General features: G+C 37.1%; 1 protein-coding gene and 1 long non-coding RNA gene across 51 annotated transcripts in view; both read right to left on the reverse strand.

Moving 5' to 3' along the window:
• PPP2R2B (protein phosphatase 2 regulatory subunit Bbeta) overlaps window positions 1–20,607 on the reverse strand; it is a 495,140-nt gene that overhangs the window by 179,573 nt on the left and 294,960 nt on the right. The gene's annotated exons all lie outside the window — the stretch shown is intronic.
• LOC134810116 (uncharacterized) overlaps window positions 11,246–20,607 on the reverse strand; it is a 38,198-nt gene continuing 28,836 nt past the window's right edge. Inside the window, exons 2-3 of the long non-coding RNA XR_010157363.1 lie at window positions 12,968–13,126; window positions 11,246–11,887 (exon numbers count right to left, since the gene is read on the reverse strand). This is a non-coding gene — a long non-coding RNA (uncharacterized LOC134810116). The remainder of the gene's footprint in view (window positions 11,888–12,967; window positions 13,127–20,607) is intronic.

Here is a 20,607-nt window from a genome sequence, read left to right on the forward strand (position 1 = left end):
TCCCATACACTCCCTGCTTCCACACATGCACAGCCTCCCCATTATCAACAACCTCCACCACAGTGGTTCATTTGTTGCAATCGATGAACCTCTGTAGACACATCATTATCACCCAAAGTCCATAGTTTACATTAGGGTTCACTCTTCGCATTGCACATTCCAGGGTTTGGACAAATGTAGCATGACATGTATCTACCACTATAGAATCATATACAGTAGTTCCACCACCCTAAAAATGATCTGTGCCTAACCTATTCACTCCTCCCTCTCCCCAAACCCTGGCAACTGCTGATCTTTTGACTGTCTCTGTAGCTTTTTCCAGAGCCATATATTTTTTAAAACAATTACCTGAGGTCCTCTGGGGAAAAATATCTTATTAGAGATTCACAATGAGCATTGTCATTTGAAAGGATCTGAAAACTCTAGCAGTTAACAATTGGTTTTCTTTTTTTTTTTTGAAACAGGGTCTCACTCCGTCACCCAGGTTGGAGTGCAGTGGCGCACTCACAGCTCACTACAGTCTCCAGCTCCCAGGCTCAAGCAATCCTCCCACCCCAGCCTCCCGAGTAGCTGGGACTACAGGTGCATGCCACCATACCCAGCTAATTTTTTTATTTTTTGTAGAGACAGTGTTTCGCTATGTTGCCCAGGCTGGTCTTGAACTCCTGAACTCAAACAATCCATCTGCCCTGGACTCCCAAAGTCCCAAAGAGCCACCATGCAAGTCCTAAGAACTGGTTGTAATTTTGTTGTAGCCAGTGCTTCCCAAGAAATTCCTGGGGGTGAAATGGTTAACAGTTTTATTCCCTCCTCTTCTCACCAACTCCACTGTCACTCCCCAGCTCAGACCAACCTCATCTCTCACTGTCCACTGTCATGGCCTCCAAATCTGGTCTCTCCATCCACCTCCTGCTTATTTTGCATCCTTTTTCCTCTTAACACAGAGTGATCTCTTTAGAATATAAACTGGCTTTCCACTGCATTAAGGTAAAATCCAAACTTCTTCCCATGATCTATAAGGTCCCATACCATCTGACGTTGGGCCCACACCATCTGACATTGGGCCCACATCTCCAACTTTGACTATTATTTTCTTCCTCATTAACTGCAAGTCTCACTGGCCTCCTCCCAGCTCTTTCCTGTTCCTGGAGATTTGCTGTCGCATCTGCCTAGTGTTTCTGAGACTTTTTACAGCTCTTAATCCTTTAGGTGTCAGCTTAACTATCTCATCGTCAGGCAAAGATTTGTTGTTACTTTTTTTTTTTGAGACAGTCTCTCACTCTGCCTCTCACTGAGGCTGAGGCTGAATTGCTCACTTTAACGTCTGCTTCTCAGGTTCAAGTGATTCTCCTGCCTCAGCCTCCCAAGTAGGTGGGAAAGCAGGTATGTGCCACCATGCCTGGCTAATTTTTCTATTTTTAGTAGAGGTAGGGTTTTGCCATGTTGGCCAGGCTGGTCTTGAACTCCTGGCCTCAAGCAATCTGCCTGCCACAGCCTCCCAAAGTGCTGGGATTACAGGCCAGGCAAAGCTTTTGTAACCACCTAAAGCACAACCTTCTCCCTTGCCCTTCTCGATGTTACTCCCTATCACAGTAGTTTTCAAAATGTGGTCCCGAAACCAACAGCATCAGGAACATCTGGGAACTTGTTAGGAATGCAAGTTCTCAGGCCCCACCCTAGACCTGCTGAATCAGAAACTCTGGGGTGTGGCAAATCCATGTGTATTAGCGAGCCCTTCAGGTGATTCTGATACAGGCTAAAGTTTGCGCAGTTCTATGGCAGTATCCTGTTTATTTCCTACATGTTTATCATAAACTATAATCGTTTCTTCTTATTATTTAATGCATTTAGCTTTTCTCACTAGATTTGCAAGCACTGTAAGGATCAGCAATCATTGTTGAGGTACAAGACAATATCTGAGGCTAATTAATATTTGCTGAATGAATGAATGACATGGAACATATCTTGGAAAATACTGCTTTACATAGGATCTATATTAGCTTATGGCTAAACTTCAATTGCCGTGAACCACCTTACCAATATTTCTTTCCATTCATTTATTCAACATTTACTGACATTTGTAAGATGCTAGGCACTATCCCAAATGCTATAAATACAAACACGAGCAAGTCCTTGTTCTGAAAGAACTTATAGACAAGTGAGATAAAAACAGGTAAATACACAATTATTTTATTCTGATAAGTGTTATTATAAGGCCTAGAAAAACCTATCAAAAGCATTAAAAATACACATGTACTTGTCTTTGACCTAGTTATTCTAGTTCTAAAAATTAATTCTAAAAAAAAACCAGGGATGCATACACAGATTTATCAAAAGGATGTTTGTCAGCATTATTTATACTAGCAAAAAAAATCAGAAATAACCTAAATGTAAAAGAATGGAGAATTTGGCTGGGTGTAGTGGCTCATGCCTGTAATCCTAGCATTTTTGGAGGCCGAGGCAGGCAGATCACTTGAGGTCAGGAGTTTGAGACCAGCCTGGCCAACACTGTGAAATCCTGTCTCTACTAAAAATACAAAAATTAGCCAGACCTGGTAGTGCACACCTGTAATCCTAGATACTCGGGAGAGGCTGAGGCAGGAGAATCATTTGAACCTGGCAGGCGGAGGTTGCAGTAAGCCAAGATCACACCACTGCACTCCAGCGTGGGTGACAGAGTGAGATTCCGTCTCAAAAAAAAAAAAAAAAAAAGAATGAAGAATTCAAAATTATCCTAGACATAGGCCAGAACACTAAAAAATTATTGCAATTAAAAAGAATCCTTAATGATGTGAAATTGTTCACAATATACTACTAAGAAACTATATAATATAGTTTTTAATTCTATATAAAAATAAATGTATTGAGAAAATGTATTAAAAATGTTAACAGAAATTACTAGGTGTTATGATAACAGGTAATTTAATGTTTCTACTTTTATGCTTCTCTTTATTTCCAAATGTTTTGCAATGCACTATGATACTAAGAGAAAAATGTTAAGGGCAACAAGTCAGAGTTGAGGGAGCAAGTAAATCTGCTATGTGGGTTGGGAGGTATCATCACACAGGAGGTGTCATCTGAGTTGGGACTTGAGAATGCATGGGAGCTGTTATCAGGAAGAGTTGTCAGTAAAGCAGGATTCAAGGAAGTGCTGAGTGCCTTTGGCGGCCAAGAAATAGCTCAATGAGGCTCAAGCAGTTGCAGAGGGGATTTGCAGCTCTCCACCAAATTTAGTTTACAGAGAACAACCTATTTACTTTCTCAAAAGAAAACAAAGTTTCATATGGACAGTGACATTCTTTTTTAATAAAAATCAGAATTTACTTATGCATGATGGGCCATCCATGCTCTACCAGGCGCATTTTGAAAAGCCACAGACAGCTTTCCTGCTGCATAAAGAATAATACAAATAAATAGAAATTATAACGTTTCACTTTGGCTGATTATGAGATAACATCAGATGGGAGAAGGAGGAGGATATATCTTTATATCTAAGACCCAAAGCTCCCAGTGCCAGAATTCTAGAAGCAGGCCTAATCCCATGGTCTGGCTCTCATCAGTGGCCAAGAAGACTGAATGAGCAGTGAAATACCTCTTTGATGCTTGTTCATCACTCAGCACCAGCACAGAAATTTCAAAGGCCATGTTAAGTGACTTGACAATCTGGAGACAGATGATAAAGTCTCAGCCTCTGATCACTAAACACAATAAATCCCTTGTGAACAGGTGCTACTAATTTTTTTTAAAAAAGATCCATCTTGTGCTGTCAGTCATTTTCAGATCAACTACAAGTGAGCCTGTTGACCTGAGGTATACTCAGATTGGGCTAAAATTCAGTAAAATATGAGTTTTGAGAAGGGTACATGTGATTTAAATAGATGGGATTGCCCCAGAGATGCCTTCCATAAGAGTTACAAACTCAAGTGTCAATAAAGAAGTGGCAGATGATGAGCTGTCTACCAATATCAGTCCTCCCCTTCTTGAACAATAAGAAAGTTTTAGCTGGGCACATGATTAGGTAGAACATTTGCTAGCTTCTCTTGCTATGACAGACATGTGAGAAACTCTCCAAACAATTTTTCTATTTTTCTTCGATATATAGCTAATCTGTGTTTCCCAATCCCCTACTGCAGTTAAAAGAAGGCATGAGACTAATTTCTAGCCAATGAAATGTGGGTGGGGATGAAATACCCAATATTCTGGCCCATAAAAAGTATTCCAAGCTCTTTTCACTTGCAGGAGAAGAGAAAGGAATCCACAAACCTAGAGGAGATCAGAATGTGTGTACCTTCAGATACAAAATCTATTTCAAAAAAGCCATCTTACTGAAGCACTTGCACATGTACACAGAGAATCATTTTCATGGATGTTCGTTGCAGCATTGCTTATCCTAGCGGAAAATTGGAAACAACCTGAATTACATCTACAGGAAAATGGTAAAGCAAATTCTGGAATATCCATACTAAAAAATTTAATGCAACCTTTAAAAAGGTTCTATATGGGCTATCATGGAAAGATCTCCAAGACCTATTGCTGATCACAAAAGCAAGCTGCAGGATAATTTATCCCCTAACACAACAAACATTTATTGATGATTTATATGTCAGGTACTGTTTAGGGAGTGGGGATAAAGTAGTGAACCACAGACAAAAATCCTTGCCTATATAAAACTTATGAGCACATAGAATGTATATTTTAATATCCTAAAATTATATATTAGTTAATAACTTGTATATATATATATATATATATATATATATATATATACTTATTTCTAAATACAGAGAGAAGATCCAGAATGAGACCCACCAAATTGTTCATGGTGGTAATCTCTAGAGAGGGGAGTGGGGTCAAAGAGGGGATAACAACTTTTTTGTCTATATTCTTCTGTGTTTGCATGTTTATAGGAATGCATTTGTGAATTTGAATTCTTTTTAGTGGAATGCATTCCACTAATGCAACCAAAAAAACTGCTCTTCAGGGGCCTAGCCATGGAACTCCTCAAGGGCCACCACCATAGAAGGATGAACAATGTGTCCATTTTCCTCAACTGGTGTCTTCATCTGCTTTATTTATTTATGCCCATAAGTGAGGTTTCTTTTCATCAAAGGTTTCTGTGGCCACAAACGTTTAAGAACAACCAACATTGCTCATAATCAGAAAATTAAAATACACAAAGGAATATGGATAGAAATCTCACTTGGGCATAACACTAGACTAACCCCATATCATTTAAGGGTTTTGATTGTCTAGCTCTTTTGTTACTAAGGCTCCTCTGCCTGTAAAGGACAAGACTTAAGCTTTTCAGATGTCAAATAGCACCCAATAAACATCACAAATGAGTTCTGATGTGGAAAATGCATTCTCAAATAGAAGAGTTTTTGTTTTATTTTATTTTAAAATTGTGTTAGCACCTAAAAGACCCCTGTAATAGTGAAGATAAAGTTAATCCAGTAATGCATTTACCATAGTAAACCTCCAGAACAGAAACACATTACTTCCCTCTGATGGAATTTTAAATCAGCGTAAGGGATTAAACAGTATTATCCAGCTGATGGAGAGCAACTTGGAAATTATGGGAAATGGCCATATTGCATAGCCGTTTGCATTCCAGGAATTCCGTTTGGAACTTCCATGATTAATATGTCTGATATAATTCTGGGGAGCTGGTGTCTTTTCTCCTTTGACTTTTTCATTTCATCTTTTCAAAAGGCTTGCACAAGGCAGAGCCAGGCTTCATGCTCTTCTTTCAGACTGTGGTTTATTATGATCTAGATTTGAATTAAAGCAGTGGAAATGGCCGCACAATTCTACAACTCCACTTTTAGTATTTGGTTGAAACAGAATGCATTCTCCATTGTATTAGCACATGCACAAAATAATGAATTATGGCCTATCTACAAAAATAAACATTGTCTGATAGATTATAGGGTGAGTGGATTGGATGATACAGAGCCTGAAGGTAATCAAAGTTCATTCCTTCTTTTGCCACCTTCCCTTTCAGCTTGCTTTCCTGAGCAGCAGGGTTTGAGAATTCTCTTTTTTTCTGCATGTTTAAATTAAGGCACAACTCAACAGCTATTTCAGATAAAATAGTCTCCCCATTTATCCATCTTTTCCTGAAATATTTTTACCATAGAGGCCAATTTTAATTGCCATGAGTTTTTTGTTTAATGTGAATTATTTATATAATTAATCTGTTTTTCTTAGCACTTATTGACAGCCTACCTTCATAGACCATCTCTTCTCCCAAATACCTCATCCTTGTTTCTCCTACCTGTAAACATTCCCACTGTAACCCGTCGTAATAGGTAATGTCAGCCACAGAAGGAAATAAAATATCTTAGTATCCATAAGCAAAACAAGAGAGAAAACTGTATATTTTGTAGGCTTGGTGAATTCTGTGGACTTATAAGCCTTGGACTAATCCTAATCAAAATTAAATCTTTCTCTGATTTTCCTGGATACTCTAACTTGATGAATGACTTAACTGCTTTGTGTTTTAGTTTTCTGAAAATTGATAGGATAAGATGATAATACCTAACTCATGGGGTTAAGAGTTGAGTGAGATGATATAGGAAGCTATTTCACATATAATGCCTGGCATGTGGAAAGCATTTAGTAAATGGGAGCTGTTATTGCTGTCATTATTATCATCACTATCAGCAATGTGTTTTTGTCTTAAACTGACCAAAAAATAATAAAGTCTGAGAACCAGGACCAAATGTCAGAAAGGTTCTTGGATCCAGATTTTAGTAAAAATCAAGGAAAACCTCTCTAATGATGAGAGAGACAAAAATAAAGTGGGGGGGTTGTATACTAACATTATTACTGAGTTTACAGAAAAAAAAATGGATGTAAGAGAATATTATAAGGCTGGGTGCGGTGACTCATGCCTATAATCCCAGCACTTTGGGAGGCCAAGGTGGGCAGATCACCTGAGGTCTGGAGTTCGAGACCAGCCTGGCCAACACGGCAAAACCCCATCTCTACTAAAAGTACAAAAATTAGCTGGGCGTGGTGGTGCATGCCAGTAGTCCCAGCTACTTGGGAGGCTGAGGCAGGATAATCGCTTGAGCCTGGGAGATAGAGGCTGCAGCGAGCTGAGATCATGCCACTGCACTCCAGCCTGGGAGATAGAGCAAGACTCTGTCTCAAAAAAAAAAAAAAAGAAAAGAGAGAGAATATTATGAATAACTGTATGCCAACAAATTGGGTAACCTAGATTAACTGGACAAATTCCTAGAAACACAGACATTACCAAAACTGACTTAAGGAGAAATAGAAAATCCAAGTAGACGTGTATCAAGCAAGGAAATGAAATCAGTAATCAGAAATCTTCCAGAGAAAAGCCCAAGACTAGATGTCTTCACAGGTGAATTCTAAACATTTAAAGAAGAATTAACACCAATCCTTCTCAAACTCTTTCAAAAAAACAAAAACAAAAAAACAGAAACAAAAACACTTTCTTAATTACTTTATGAGACCAGCATTACTTTGATACTAAAGTCAGACAGACAACACAAGCAAAGAAAACTATAAACTAACACATTTTATGAATACCGATGTAAAAATTCTCAACAAAATACTAGGAAACCAAGCTGAACAGCATATTGAAAGGATTATACACCCTGAGCAAGTGAAATTTATCCCAGGATTGCAAAAGGGGTAAAATGTATGAAAATCAATGAGTGTAATATACCACATTAATAGAATAAAGGAAAAAAACTATGTGATTGTCTCAATTGACAAAGAAAGAGCATTTGACAAAATCTAACAAATATCCTTTCATGATAAAACCCTCAATACATTAGAAATAGAAGGGAACATCCTCAATTTGATAAAAGCCATGTAGCCCCTAAGATTAGGAACAAGACAAAGATGCCTGCTTTTATCACTTATATTCAACATAATACTGAAAGACCTAGCCAGAGCAATTAGGCAGGAAAAATAAATAAAAGGCATCTAAATTAGAAAGGAAGAAGTAAAACTATCTTCGCCTGCAGATGATATGATCTTACATTTAAAAACCTTAAGAACACAAACACACACACGCAAATCTGTCATAGCTAATAAAATGAATTCAGCAAAGTTGCAGAATACAAATCAACAACAAAAGAAGTTGTATTTTTATGAACTGGCAATGAACACTCTGAGAAGGAAGTTTATAAAAACTCTGTTTACAATAGCATAAAAAATAATAAAATGCTTAGGAATAAATTTAACTAAGGAGGTACAAGACTTGTACACTGAAAACTACAAAACATTTCTTAAAGAAATGCAAGACAAAAATAAATGGAAACACATTCAGTGTTCATGGATGGGAAGACTTAATACTGTTAAGATGATAATGCTGCCCCAATGTGGTATATCTGTTCAAAGTGACACACAGATTCAATGCGATCCCTATCAAAATCCTAATGGTGTTTCTTGAAGAAATGTGAAAACTGATTCTAAAATTCATATGGAATTTCAGAGGACCAAGAATACAAGAATAGTCAATACATCTTGAAAAAGAATAAAGTTGGAGAACTCACATTTCCTAATTTCAAAACTTACTTACTGCAAAGCTATATTAATCAAAATGATGTGGTACAGGGATAACAATGGTTTTATATAACAATATAGAATTGAGAGCCCAGAAATAAACCATCATCTCTATGGTCAAATGATTTTCTACAAGGGTGTCAAGACCATTCATTGAGGAAAGTATACTCTCCTCAACAAATGGTGCTAGGAAAAAAACAGACATCCACATTCAAAAGAATGAAGTTGGGCCCTACCCAAATATGAACAAGAAATTAACTCAAAATAAACTACAACTTCAATTTAAGAGCTGAAACTATAAAACTGTTGCAAGAAAATATAATGGCAAATGTGTATTATGTCAGATTTGGCAATAGTTTTAATATGACACCAAAAGCACAGGTAACAATAACAAAAATATATAAAATTGGACTTCACTGAAATAAAAATTTTTGTATATCAAAAGACACTATCAAGAGAGTGAAAATACAACCCACAGAATAGGAAAAAAAATTTGCAAATCATACATTTGGTAAGGTTTTAATATCCAGAGTATAAAAATAACTCTTACAACTCAGCAACAAAAAGACAAACAACCCAAATAAAAAATGGGCAAAGGAATTGAATACATGTTTTTTTATAAAAGATATACAAATGGCCAATATGTACATGAAAAGATGCTCAACATTATTAATTATTAGGAAAATGCAAAAAATACCACAGTAAGATACTACTTCACATCTACTAAGATGGCTATAATTTTTAAAAAGGCAAATAAGTATTGTCAAGGATGTGGAAAAATTGGAATCCCCACACATTGCTGGAGGAATGTAAAATAATGCAGCTTCCATCTCAAAAAGTTAAACACAGAGTTAGGATATGGCCCAGCAATTCCGCTCCTAGGCATGCAGCTCAAACAATTGAAAACAGTGACTCAAATAGATACCTATATACCAATGTTCATGCAGCATTATTCACAATAATGAAAGAAACAACAATAATGAAAGAAACACCTAAGTGCTCATCAACAGAAGAACGAATAAATAAAATGTGGTGCATATGTAAATGAAATATTATCCAGCCATAAAAAGGAATGAAGTTCTAATACATGGTAAACATGGATGAACCTCAAAAACATTCTAAGTGAATGAAGTTACACACAAAAAGACAATTATTGTATGATTCTACTTGAATGAAATATCCAGAATAGGCAAACTCATAGAGATAGAATATATAGTAGAGGTTACCAGAGACTACAGAAAGGGAGAAATGAGAAGTTATCACTTAATGGGTGCAGTTTCTGTTTGGGGTAATGAGTATTTTTGGAAATAATAGTGATAATTGCACAACACTGTGAATGTAATTAACGCCACTAAATATACACTTAAAAGTGGTTAAAATGGTAAATTTTATGTTATATATATTTTACCACAGTAAAAAGGTAAATTAAGAAGTCTATTATAAACATCATTGTTGGTATTTGTAATGGCACCATACTATGACATATACAAAACCATTCAGTTTTTCTATGCACAATTGAGCAAAGGAAAAGTGGCTCTTATAAACTGGAACTTAAACATATTTTTGGCCAGATAGCTGGAACAGGCAAAATGTAATTGGTTAAATTGTTTGTATCAGTTCTACCTAAACATATTAATCCATGTCTATAAATGTTTAAAAAAATGAATGCACTGTTACGAGGGAGTAAAATTCCCAGCACTGAAGATACTAATAAAAAATTGTATGGTAGCCCAGCAGGGAAATTGTAGAAGGAATTTATACACATGGCAGGATGTTAGACAAGATGAGGGTCTCAAAGGCCTTCCACTTTTTAAGAGTTTAAACTTCTATGAGAATTGTGTACAACTAGAAACTTTCCCAAGGTTAAATAATTTTCCTTTTTCCAGAGGCAATGGAAAATGGCAATTTGGGTTCTGGCATTCCTGATAAAAATTTACTGTTTTTGTCTGGTGATGTCTCTACTGAAAATATTCTTTGCTATAAATCTCTTGCCTGAAATTTCCATAGAGCTTATCAGGTTTCATAAAGCAGATCACCTTAAAATGGCTTTTAAAAATTCAGAGTGGAACAGATTCCTCTATGAAATTGTAATATGGAAAATAAAGTTCTCCTAACCCTAATTGTCTTCACAAAAGTGTTTCCAAGGAGAACACCCAGGGATATGACATGAGTAGCAAGGCCATAATAAAGATGTGAGTGTAATTTCCACACATGCTGTCAACCTCAAATATGCAGCCTACTCAGAGGCAATTTGGGTAAAAATTGTCATAGCTATTGCCAGTGTTGTCACTTCTTGATTTTTTCATCCTAGGGACTGTGTCTTATTCATTCTTGGTCTCACTGATGGTGCCACAGTACCATCTTTCAGGCATTCAGTCAAAGTCTCCTGAGTTGAATTTTCACTCTTTCTAGATATCCTTTGTTATCATGAGTTTTTGATAACAAAGGGGATTGTGAAGAGAGGAGATGGGTCAGTGACTCAAACTTATAAAGCAGGGGTAAATGACACAGTCATCAGAATACATAACTGGGCCACAGAAGGCACATTTAAGTAACTATTTGGAAAACTCAGAATCTAATCAACACATCTGTGCTTTATATTCTCTACCTGCTGTCTTGCCTAAAATGAAGATGCTTAAATCCCCATTAGTGGGGCAGGGCTGCCCATCTATGGAAAAACAGAGCCGGACTCCAATCTGCTTTGTGTGTCTTCAGAACAGCTGCCAGCTGATCAGAAAACATTTAATGTGGGGGATCCAGTGTGGGGCAGGACGAACACAGCTGGTTGACACAGCAAGCAGTTAGAAACAACAACAACAAAAATGCCATTTGATTCGTGGGCTGAGCCAATCCATCTGGGAAATCTCTCAAAGAAAGTAGCTGGAAATGACATTTCAGCTCTGATTTTCCTAGTCAAGTCTGCACCTTAAGCCAAAGACTCAAAAATAGCACTCCATCTAGATGGTGTAAATACAGTGACACTTGAGTCTCTTCACTTTGGTCTTTTGAGAGTGATTTTAACTCTTTCAGAGATAACATGGGAGACTGAAGGGGCTGGATGCTGGAAACGAGACTGTCCACATCTTGTTTCCAGAAAATGGATTACTCTGCTGGCGGTTGATTCTTGGATTTCCTATCATAAGATCTGAACCCTGGGCCTGATGTACAGTGAGGCGTGCGATTGGCATTTGCAGAAGCCTTGACATCCCACGCTGCAGTTCATGATTGGTGTCAGACAAAGAAGCATATTAAATGACTGCCGGCCCGGTGATAAGGCCGGTTATTACCGAGGTGTAGTTTCCCCAGGTCTAAAGACTCATAGTGGTACCACTGAAGCATGCTGGGGAGAAGATAAAATTTAATTAATAATTTCCTTAGAGGCCAACAGTCTATTACAACTATGTTCCTTGCTGTTCTCTGCAATGACCTTATAGCTCATAAACATTATAGATGCATGCTTGGTCATAGTCTCATCCCCGGGTTTAATTTATGGCTCAGGTTGCACTGTATAATTAGCTAGTCCGAAATGAAGGTTTTCAGATGCTGAAAACATTTAAAATAGACTCTGCATAAGGTAGGGTGTGCCTCCTTCCCTTCTGTTCAGTTTAATGCCTGTAATACATAGTATAATTTCCTGGATTAATAATACACATATGATGAAGCTGGGGATGAAGGTGAAGTCTGCTTTTGAGTTACATATAGGGGACGAATTTTGGTTTATGTTAGATTTGGAGATTCTGGACACTAAATTAGGTAGCTTTTTCTGTATTCCATAGAGTAGCTCAAACTGAGTGTTTTTAGAAACACAAAATTGCAAAACAATGATGTAACGTGGGGTTAAATTTTTCTCCACTACAGTAAAACACTTGTCTCTTTGTATGTGACTACAATTTATTTTGGACCTATTATGTGGCCAACACTTTGTAGAGCTGTGGTAGAAACAAACAAACAAAAAGCCTCAATTATCTCTGGGATTAGTGCCTCAAAATCAGAGAAGTAGTACATGTTTAATAAATATCTGTTGAATGCATGAGTCAATGAATTGATTGTGGGATATTTTATACATTAAATTATTTTAAAAAATGGGCAATGTTTATATGGTCAGAAAAGTAATAATAAAGTAGATTAAAAATGATAGTTGCTATCTTCCTAAAATTGAGAACCAATGTTTGCTGAATGCCTCCATCCAGGCCCTGTGGTACGAGGAATACAGAGAATACAGCAGTGAATACTGATTCAGACTTTAAAGGCTGACTGTCCAATAGCAAAAGTGACTCCCTCAACTTGCCAGAGTAAAGCCCAAACTCTAAGTATTACATTTTCTACAATTATCTTTGGCATATTCCCCTTTCCAGCCTATGCTATATCCAAATTAGATGGCCTTTGTTCTAGTGCCTGGCTAGAATAGAGTCTGAAATACCTGTTGAATATATAACATAAAAAGAAAACTCATCACTAGGAATCCCTGTGCTGTTTGCTGTTGGTGACCCCTCTAGTTAGATATTCTTCCTCAGTTGCTAGTCCATGAGTCCATGACAACTCTCTCTGCCTGTTCTTCAAGATCTACTTCAAACACCATCTAGAATATAGAAGTGCATTGTTGGTATTTGTGTCATTTGATCACTCAGTCACTCATTTGTATATATCTCACCTCTTTCTAAAATGGCTAAGGCATCACATGATAGAACTGCATAGAAGGAGAAGAATATCTATGCTTTGTAAAGATACAGTTTTCAGTGCCAAAGCAAGCCACTTTATTCCAATTCTCATCCACATTTCAGATGATGATGATGATATTAGTTAATACAGTTAACACTATTGACAGAGCATTTATTATTTGCTCTGGACTATGTTAACTTCTTCCTATATAATTATTTCACTTACATACATAATGCTACCATGATATATATATATATATATATATATATATATATATATATATATAATTATTCTCATGATATAAGTGAAGAAACTAAAACAGACACGCTAAGTAAACCTGCCCCAAATCACATCATAACAGTAGTGTGAGTATATCAACCCAGGTCTAAGTCTAAATCTTTGCTCTTAGCCACTACATTATCCTGCCTCTCTCATAATTCTCAGCTAATGACAAACAGATGTGAAAGTGTGTATATTGAACTGTATCCTTGAAGAAGGCAACTTGAATATTCCATTTGCCTGTCTGATGCCAACTACCCAAATTTGTGTAGTCACTCGACCACCTGGATATTTAGTTTACGTTAACACAAAAATCTGGATATTTGAAAAACTGTGGTGCTCAAGCAAGCATTTCAAATCTCATCTAAATTCCTAGCTTCATATAATACTCAGGCAAGGCATTTTTCATGAAAACAGAACATAAGAGATCTGAGCCAAGAAAAAAAAGAAGAGACAAAATTTTAGACAAAAAGTATGTATTGCTTAATCAATACCAGTTAAAAAAATGAATTTTCCTGTAGCCCACCACCACATTTCACAGAATCATAGTTGTCCCAATGTGATACTTTATGAAAACAGTATATTTCAGGATATTACAACCAGATTAAATCCAACTGAAAGTCAAATAAAGGAAGAAAGACACTAGGAATGAAATAAATTTTGGATCCAGATTCATCACCAACTGATATGATTGGGATCTGTGTCACTACCAAATCTCATGTTGAATTGCAATCCGTAAAGTTGGAGGTGGGGCCTGGTGAGAGGTGATAGGATCATGGGGGCAGTTTCTGTTGAATGGTTTAACACCATTTGCCTTGGTACTGTTGTCACGATAGTAAGCTCTTTTGAGATCTGGTTGTTTGAAAGTGTGTAGCACCTCCCCGACCCATGCTCCAGCTATTTGAATACTGGCTTCCCCTTTGCCCTCCACCATGACTGCAAGTTTCCTGAGACCTCCCCAGGAGCTGAGGAGATGCTAGCATCATGCTTCCTGTACAGGCTGCAGAACTGTGAGCCAGTTAAACCTCTTTTGTTTATAAATTACCCAGTCTCAGGTATTTCTTTATAGCAATGCAGGAACAAACTATTACATTATCCATTGTCATAATTGAACCAGAACTCTCCTATAGCTATTGAGGATCTTAACATGTTGTTTCAAATAAAAATAAAGACACCATTCTGAACCAGCTTTACATTTAGAATATGCCAGTTTCTATATTAATCCAGGAAACTCAGCATCTAAGTTTCCCCTAAAGCAGCTGTTCCTGGGGTGTACCCACCAATTTATAAAGTTATAAAGCCCAAAGAGATGGCCCACAGGAATTCACTTCAGCCTGAGTGATGACTACCTGATTCCTCCCGTTATTAGCAAATTTTTCTGTTTGCTCTCTCTTGATTTTTAATTCTTGCACAAGTCACATCATACATTGCAAAAGATACAATATTCTTCAAACCTAATACCTCAGTACTCAATAGTTGTTTTTTTCCTTGCCCATTTTTTTTTAAAGAATTGATCCATAGTTTTTCAAGCTATGCTTCATGTATGGTGACCACCTTGGTTTCTGAACTTTTCTTGGTTATTTCAATATGTAAAATGCTTGAACTTAATTGAAGGGTGAGAGAGAGAAGAAGGGAGAGCAAACAGGAGAAGAAAGAAGGAAAAAGAAAGAAGAGAGGAGAGACAGAGAGAAACAGAGGGGGAAGGAAGAGAGGCAGAAAAGGAGAGAGAGAAAGAAAGAGGAATGTGGCTAGAAATGTGGATACAAAAGTGTCATAGAATCGATATGGAAAAAAAAATCCTTTAACCTGCTATCACATATACTGGCTCAAATTCTGCTTTTAGTGAATTTCCCCCAAAGATGAAAAAATAAGTAGGTATAGGAAGAGTTTTTAAGAATATTGAAAAACTAAAAACCATAAAATGTCTGAGAATAAAGGATAGGTTAAACGAATTAAGATTAATGTCATGGGCTTTATAAACTACTGAAAATCACATGATATAAGAGTATTTGATGACATATTTGTGATCTGTTCCTAATACAGAAGTATGCATGGTCATAGTCTCATCCCCAGGTTTAATTTATGGCCCAGGTTACACTGCATAATCAGCTGGACTAAAATGAAGATTTTCAGATGCTGTGAACATTACAAATTCTGCATAAGTTACAGTGTGGCATAGCATAAGCCCTGATTTCATTTAAAAGATATATGCATTGAATAAAGAGATAATTTCCACAAAAATGTTCATAAAACATACCTTTGGGTGCTTTAAGCATCTGTCTGGACCTGTCATTTTCTCTTTAGTTGATTAAATAGCATAAGCAATTAAAAATTTTTCTACTTATGCTTTTTCCATTTTCCAAAGTCCATACAACTTTTATAATCAGTTAAACATCATGCTATTTTAAAAAATAATTAATGTCAGAGGCTGTAAATTTTTTTAAGACACTCCTCTAACACAAAGCACCCAAAAGGAACTTCTTGGAGGTGGATGCTTGTCTTTGCAATGGTCAACAGATACAAGATTGCAGACAATGCATTTGCAAGTCTCTGGCAGATGTTATGAGAATTTCCCATGAACTGGAAATGAAGCCTCTGAGGAACAAGGACTTGAATCACTAAATATCAATTCCATCCCAGAGCACTGCAGAAATTTTGCTACTTTCTGAGGAACAAGGACTTGAATCACTAAATATCAATTCCATCCCAGAGCACTGCAGAAATTTTGCTACTGTCTGATCGGGGGGATAGGAGGAGCAAGAAGGCTGTGCTTCTGCCTCGGAGAATGATGTAATTAACTTACCACATTAGAATATCAAGGAAGATCAGAGTATGTATATATCTTTGTGTGTGTACCTGTCTATATGAGCTTAGCAGGTAATTCCCAGACCTACAAAACTTGGCACACAAAGGAAGCAGAAGCACCAAAATAGTGAAGGATTGACTGGAGTACCCCAAAATCTTATGCAATAAAAAGAACCTCAGCTGGTTAACATTTTACCCTTTCCCTCTTTAATTGTGAATAATAACATTGACTGTTTCAGCCTATTTTTCCCCAAAATGGTCTCCAACTTCTAGTTTTTTCTGTAAATAGCATGCATGATATGCAAAGGTTTTCTCAATAAACAGCTATAGAAACAAAACAAAACAAAAATTTAGTCACAACTAAAAGTGTGAGAAGAGGACAGCCTCAGTCCTCTAAATGACTGGATTGGATTCTTACATATTTAAAAAATAAATGTAGCCATTATTTTAAAGTCAAGGATGTTTCCATATCACCTACAAAATAGATGTGATGAAGAAATATATTGGCACTTATAACACTGATGGGAAAATTGATTCAACACAACATTCCTTGGGATTATTAGATATTTTTACCCCACTACAATCTTATTTATCCTATTCACACCTTTAGTAAATATCATACCTTCTCGTAATAGTAAATCAGAATGAATATCAATTAGAACTGGAATTCTAAATATATACAATCTGTAACGTATATAATATATACAGTCTGTAGGTTGCTCTTAAATGTACTATTAAAAGTGCTAGTTCAAGTTGGTAAACATATCAATACAATTTCTTTTTGTCTGGATCTCAGCTCTTCAGAAGGATGACTGCCGTGTTGATTTTAAAACATTGTCCATTTTTCTAGTTAAATAAATATTTCCACATCAGAAAAGAAGGTTCTATTATGTTAACTTTACAGAATATCAGTTTCCTGGTGAGTTCAGAATCAGACATACTTGACTTGTCAGAATCATGAAATTGTAGGATTAGACATACATAAGTTAGATACCAATTTACAAAGGAATAAAATAGATGGAGTATCAACTTTTGGAATATATGATTGCGAAGAAAAAAGCAAACAGAAAATAAGAGTCACCCAAGAGTGCATCACACCCATGGAGAATAAAGTACAATCGTAGCACTCCATTTTACTTAGCAATAAATAAAAAGTAAATTGTTTGAATATTATTTATTGCTTTTCAACTTTATGAGATAACTCATTGAATAAACCCTCAACCTTAATAGTGGTTACAAAAGAGAATATAAACACAATCAACCCTGATGATATAAAAGGAGAAGAGTATAGAAAAGGAGGAAGGAAGTGGGAGCTAACTTTCTCATCTAACACAGTGGGAAGTCAAGATAAAATAGCTGGCCAGGCACCGTGTCTCATGCCTGTAACCCAAGCACTCTAGGAGGCCGAGGCAGGCAGATTGCTTGAGCCCAGGAGCTCAAGACCAGCTTGGGCAACATAGTGAAACGCTGTCTCTACAAAAAAATACAAAAATTAGCTGGGCATGGTAGTGCACACCTGTAATCCCTGGTACTTGGGAGGCTGAGGTAGGAGGATCACTTAAGCCCAGGAGGTAGAGGCTGCAGTGAGCTTTGATTGTACCACTGCACTCCAGCCTGGGCAACAGAGTGAGACCCTGCCTCAAAAACAAACAAACAAAAAACAAAAACAACTTAATAGCTTAAGTTGGTGAAACAAGAAATAGAAGCTTTCATGGTGACATTTAAACTTACAAAGGCAAGCAACGGAACTAAAATAATAACTAGCAAAAATCGGAATGGAGTAATTTTTAAAAAGTCAGATAAGTTATGGAAGTAAATCCTTATTTTTCACAGTTGAGGAGTTAATAGAAATATATTAAATGTATATATCAAGAAATAGTGATATATGCATGTTCTCACTGATACGTGGGAGCTAAAAAAGTTGATCTCATGGAGGTAGATAGTAGAGTGGCAGTTGCCAGTGGTTGGGAAGGGCATAGGGGAGGGGAGAATAAAGAGAAGTAGATTAATGAGTACGAAAATATAGTCAGATAGAAGAAATAAGTTCTAGTGTTCGATAGCACAGTAGGGTGACTACAGTTATCAATAATTTGTTATATATTTAAAAATAGCTAAAAGAGAAGATTTGGTATCTTCTCAACATGAAGGAATAATAAAATCTTTGAGGTGATGGATATCCCAAGTTACCCTGATATGATGATTACACATTGTATGCATGTATCAAAATATCACATGTACCCCATAAATATGAACAATTACTATATATCAATAAAACTATAATAAACCGAAGGAAAAAAAGAATCACTCAAGATATGTAGACTACTATTGAGAAGGACTCATTTCAAAGGTCATTTCTGAGCTTTAGGATAACTCTAGACACTGTCCCCCACCCCACTTTTCTGTGATACACACATCAGGAAACACTACTTTAAATGCATTATCATGGTTCACCCAGGTTGCCAAGTGAAGTGCTCCTGGAGACAGTCAGCTAGGTGCCAATTATGAAGTTGGCACCTTCCTGATTATCCCACATCCTGATAAGGAAGACAGATGCTGCCACTTCCTGAAACCCCTGGCTCTACCCACCCGGGCCTCCTGACAACCACCAACTATCACTGAAGTGCTGTTCATGGGGGCCAGGTTACTTCCAGACAATTTAAGATATTTACATTGCCCTCTGCTTTCTCCGAGCTCTTAATTTATAACTCCTTTCTGTTTGTGTATAAACCCTTTTAGTCCTTTGCCCATATTAATCCTTCTTGGTATCATTTGGAAAGAGATGATATTGGTTTGATTCTCTCTGGCTCTCCCCACCTCCCAAACTGGTAGGGAAAAAAATGAAGACACATTTGGGTATGATGTAATCTAGCAAGTTCCTTTTTATTACAGATCAATCTTTAGAGAAAGACAAAGTTTCCTGAAAGGAATAAAAAGGTGAGGCCTGTAAAATTTTCTTTAATTCAGTCATCTCAGGAAGCTTTTCTTTATAACGAAGCTAACAACAACTCTTGTTATCTATGCTTATAATAATTCCAGTCGATTGCATAAGGCTTTAGGGTTTATCTTGTTCATTTTTCATAATAAATCCCTATTTTACAGATAAAAAACTGAAGCATAGAGAGGTTAAGGATTTTCCTATGGCCATGTGGATCTTTAGTAGCAGATGTGGGATTTTAACTTTAGATTTGTCAAAAATCAAACACACACAAAAATAGTGCTTACGACTGCCCTATTATTTTCCTTGCCATGGCCTTTGTTGAGGGTTGCAAACTCAGATGCCAGGCAGATAATCTCCACGAGGGGAGCAGGCTGGAAGGGAAATATGGCAACCTGGAATACTCCTACATGATCTACAGGGTGATCACTATTGGCCAACTCCAGCTAACTGTGGTCATGAAGGTTGTATGTACACACTGTGGCCATAGGATCAGATTTGTCAAGGGAAGATAGACACATAGATTTTTTTAACATTTAAAAATTGTATGTTTTTCAAATGTTGGCAGCTCATTTAAAATATTTTAACTGGCTGAACAAAAGCCTCCTGTAGGGAGAGTTCAGATCTTGGGCCACCAGAGCTCTTCTTTCCTTTCCTCTCTTTTCTCTTCTCCTCTCCTCTCCTCTCTTTTCTCCTCCCCTCTCCCTTCTCTCTTGCCTTCTCTTTCTTCTTGAGATGGATTCTCACTGTGTCACCCAGGCTGGAGTGCAATGGGGTGATCTCAGCTCACTGCAACCTTCACCTCCCGGATTGAAGTGATTATCTTGCCTCAGCCTCCTGAGTACCTGGGACAACAGGCGCACACCACTATGCCTGGCTAAGTTTTGTATTTTTAGTAAAGACGGGGTTTCACCATGTTGGTCAGGCTAGTCTCGAACTCCTGACCTCAGGTGATCCACCCACCTTGGACTCCCAAAGTGCTGGGATTACAGGCATGAGCCACCATGTCCAGCCTATTCTTTCTTTCTTTAGGCTCAAATCTTAACAGGTGTGATAATAACATGCTGCTTCAATGAAACACTGCCATCTTTGGCTTTTAAATTTCTCTGTCTCTCTACTATAGTTAAGGAGTTGAGTGACAAACTGTCTTTCTCATGTCTGCTTTCGGAGGCAAAGTCAAAACTGAGCAGGCTTGGTGGAAGCCTGATTTTCCAGCTGGAAATGAGAATCCCTTCCTCTGCCTCCTCCAGGCTGTTGTGTGAGCATTTGTGCAAGTTGCCTCCAGTTTTCTCATGTGGTTCGGCTATATAGTGTCTTCTACTGAGTCTAGCTATATTTTGTCTTGGAGAAGGAAGAAAAAAAAATCCATGTTAGACTCCAAA

Source organism: Pan troglodytes, chromosome 4 (genome assembly GCF_028858775.2).
Source record: "Pan troglodytes isolate AG18354 chromosome 4, NHGRI_mPanTro3-v2.0_pri, whole genome shotgun sequence".
Lineage (NCBI taxonomy): Eukaryota > Metazoa > Chordata > Mammalia > Primates > Hominidae > Pan > Pan troglodytes.